The 4,163-nt window shown below is 35.4% G+C and overlaps 1 pseudogene; it reads left to right on the forward strand.

The window, feature by feature from the left end:
- The first annotated feature begins 641 nt into the window (after positions 1-641).
- LOC102623614 (polygalacturonase-like) lies at positions 642-3,632 on the forward strand (annotated as a pseudogene).
- Positions 3,633-4,163: the final 531 nt, after the last annotated feature.

Raw genomic sequence — 4,163 nt, forward strand, 5'->3', positions numbered from 1 at the left:
GCCGTATACGTGAATAGTGCCGTACACCGTATACGTGAATACGTGAACAATTCCTGACTCCAAAAATACAACCAATAGCTCTGATACCACTGTTAGGAAATTGGTGGGTGAAGCAGACACGCAGCTAAAGTAAAATTGTAAGAAAATAAAGAACAAGCACAAAAGAGAATACCAGAAATTACGTGGTTCGGCTTTTAGCCTACGTCCACGGGCGAAAACAGAAGGAAATATTTTACTAGTGAAATAAGGATTACAAGTATTGTAATATTTTGGCTCACAACCCAAAACCCCAATACACCCAATCTCTCACTCACTAGACTCTTTGCTCTGCAAGAATTATTTCTCACAACTCTCGACTCTCTCTACAAAATTGAATGCCTCTCAAAATGGAATTGAATAATTAAAACCAAATGAAGAGCTCCCTTTATATAGCCAAAATTGGCTTATAAAATATTATTATATTTTAAACCGCCTTTGATTTTTCTTCATTCTTCTTCCTCTTTTGCAGCTGCCAAAGTCTTCTTTCTTCCTCAACAATTTCAGCATTTTCAATCTTCAAAGCCGTGTGCAAAAAACTTGTTTATTCAAAGCTTCTAGATGCATTCAAAGCTTCTAGATGAATGCCAATATTGACATAATCAATGTCTTTGCATATTCTTTTAGTACTATTATTCTTGATTCTCTTCTTTAGTTCATCTTTAGCAATTCCACTGGCCACTTACAATATGATCAGTTTGGGAGCCAAATTTGATGGCCGGACTGACTCAACGAAAGCCTTTCTAGCTGCATGGGCTAAAGCTTGTGTCTCAACCGCGGCCTCAACCATTTACGTGCCACCTGGGAGGTACCTGTTGGGAAAATACAGTTTTTTAAATTTTTATAAAACCTTTTAAGATCGCTCTCATACAATATATAATAATTTGTAATCTAGAAATCATACCTTAAAAATCCGATTTGGCTTTTTCCGCTGAAATGATTTAGGCTCCCAGATCACAATCCATCACCACCACTCCTGTTAGATCATGATCCGTCACCACCACGCTTGTTAGAACACGAACTGGCATGTGGGCGCCTTTATCACTACCAAAGCAACTAGCACGAGAAAATTTTTCTCTCAACAATAGAGAGAAAAATCTTTTTCTCTGATCTGTATAAAATGGCTGCCCCCTCTTTCTTTAGAGAAAATAAGCTTTTTTATATCTCCCTTTAGTGAAAACCCTAAGTTCCAAATAATGAAAATCAAAACTCACGTTACTTGCTTTTTCTATAGGGGACCCACCTTGTAAAATAACATAAGGTCCCTTACACACAAGCTAATTAAATGGAGCCTCCCACTAAATGATATATTTAGGCTTTTGACCAAAATAGCTAGTTATCTTGCTTATTAATCCAGTAGTGGTGCAGTCAATTAAATGAGCTAACCCGGGGATCATTTGGGAACATACAATAGTGGCTATAACAATTAGGCCTGTAATTAAACTAGCCTAATTATTTAATTCCAAATCTACTCCACTAAAAGATTGGAATTGACCTCCATAATTGTATGTTGGAATAATAATTCGTCCCAAGCCACATTGATTTCTTTACTGCACAATCCTTTGTACCACATCATTAATTAAATCAATATCTCAACTGTCCAATTGATTTAATTACATCTTATTCCTTGCTACTTACTGGTTTTCTCTAATGATCATTTTCAACATACTAAATATGTTGACACACTCTGGCCAGATAATTCTATGATCAAGTGCCGAAAACCAATCAAGAGATGTGTTGTACAAATTCTATATTGTTAATCTATAACTCCAATACTCATAAATGCTCCCACCAAGATACTGGGTAATCTAGACTACAAGTATGTGTCATGCCCATTGGTAACTCAAATGGAATAACAATTACAATCATGAAATCATAATTAACTCAAGATTAAGATTACGGTAAAATCAATGCCTATGAGATTTAATAAGTCTGACAATTATTACAAAGTTAATTAAATCTCATATGTGATTAGGTTCAATGTAGTCGTACTACATCAATAAATTCATACATGATTAAGACAAATCATTCAATGAATTTATTACAGTCTATACCTAAATAAAGTGCCCAACTTTATTTATCAACTGCGAACTAAATTTATTTAATAATAAGATAACTTGTATTTATGTCTTCTGTGAATCCACATGGTGATCACATAAATACATATAATATAATTAAATTGACTTTAATAAAAATATTAATGCAATTAAGATATTTGAATAAAATATCTCATTAATTTTATTAATCAGAAAAAATATTTATTACAATTAAATATACACATATGCTTTTAAAGAGCATATTTTCCCAACAGTACCTGCTACACAATGTTGTGTTTCAAGGCCAATGCAGGAACAATGACATTACCATACGTATTGAGGGGACTCCAGTGACTCCATCCGATTATAATGTCATTGGAGATGGGGGAAACTGGATTTTATTTGAGCATGTTAATGGCGTTTATATTTATGGTGGCATCCTTGATGGCCAAGGTGCTGGCTTGTGGGCTTGTAAACGATCAGGCAATAATAATTGCCCTAGCGGTGCCACGGTAAGTTGGAAGATCGTTACTTTTAATTATAGCCATAAATTAAGTGGCTTTTGGTTTCGTTATTCTCCTCAGATTAAAATAATTGATAACGTTCCTTCTTGTGTAAATGAGCAGACACTGGGCTTTAGCAACTCAAACAACATTCTGATTAATGGACTAACATCCCAAAATAGCCAGATGTTTCATGTTGTCATCAATGGATGTCACAATGTGAAAGTACAAGGGGTGAGAGTCTCGGCCTCAGGAAACAGCCCTAACACCGATGGCATTCATGTTCAATCATCAAGTGATGTCACAATTTTGAACGCTAGAATTGGGACTGAAGACGATTGTGTATCAGTTGGCCCTGGCACCACCAATTTATGGATTGAAAACGTTGCTTGTGGTCCTGGCCATGGCATCAGGTAGAAAATAAAGAACATGCATGATGATTTATTTATATCATTTTATTTTTTTTTATATGTCATAATATTTAGTGCTACTATTGTGAATTTGTTGCAGCATTGGTAGCTTAGGCAAAGAGCTACATGAGGCTGGAGTGCGAAATGTGACAGTAAAAACAGTGACATTTTTACAGGAACTGAAAATGGATTGAGGATTAAGTCCTGGGGAAGACCAAGCACTGGATTTGCTCAGAACATTCTTTTCCAACATGCTCTTATGAAGAATGTCGATAATCCCATCGTAATTGATCAAAATTACTGCCCCGACAACAAGAATTGCCCTGGAAAGGTTTTTATTTATCACAAGTTTGTATGTGAGAATGTTAGACGTTGATGTGAATAAAATTAAACTTAATAATTATATTTTCTATATTCAACAGCCATCAGGAGTTAAAATCAGTGATATGACATACCAAGATATTCATGGATCATCTGCAACAGAAGTTGTTGTAAAGTTTGATTGTAGTCCAATGTATCCATGCTTTGGCATAAACTTGGAGGATGTGAAGCTCATTTACAAGAATCAACCAGCTGAAGCATCGTGTAGGAATGCTGATGGATCGGCCTCTGGTTTTGTTCAGCCAAATAGTTGCTTGAAATTGTGAAAAATAAAATTAATTCTTGCGTTAAATTGCCTATTTTTATTTTTCATTTCCTTGTTAGTGCGCCTAGGAATGTTCCATGGGCCTGTCTGAGCAAACCCATTGGGCTTCTTGGAGGATGCTTATACTAATTGCCGTATAAGACAAAATCAAAACTTCACTCCTTTGTACTCAAAGAAATGCAGTCATATGTTTTGGGTAACATTATCTTATTGCAGTACTAATGTTTGATCCGAAATTCTGCCTATTTTTTTTTTTTTTTGAGAAGGGAAAAAACTTCATTAATAAGAAGAAATTAAACACAGAATTTGTGCTGGGATATTTCCCAGCCATACAACAGACTCTGCACCTTTTAAGGCTATCTTAGCCAAGGTATGGGCATTAGCATTACCAGACCTAGGGGTGTGTTGAAATTTAACTTCCTGGAAGTCTTTTTTTCTGCTTTTGATATCCGAAATCACCCAAAAAATCTCAGTTTTGCTACCCTTTCTGTTGTTTGCCAAGTCAACAGCCACTTGACAATCTGATTCAAAA

This window comes from Citrus sinensis, chromosome 3 (genome assembly GCF_022201045.2).
Source record: "Citrus sinensis cultivar Valencia sweet orange chromosome 3, DVS_A1.0, whole genome shotgun sequence".
In the NCBI taxonomy this organism is placed as follows: Eukaryota; Viridiplantae; Streptophyta; class Magnoliopsida; order Sapindales; family Rutaceae; genus Citrus; species Citrus sinensis.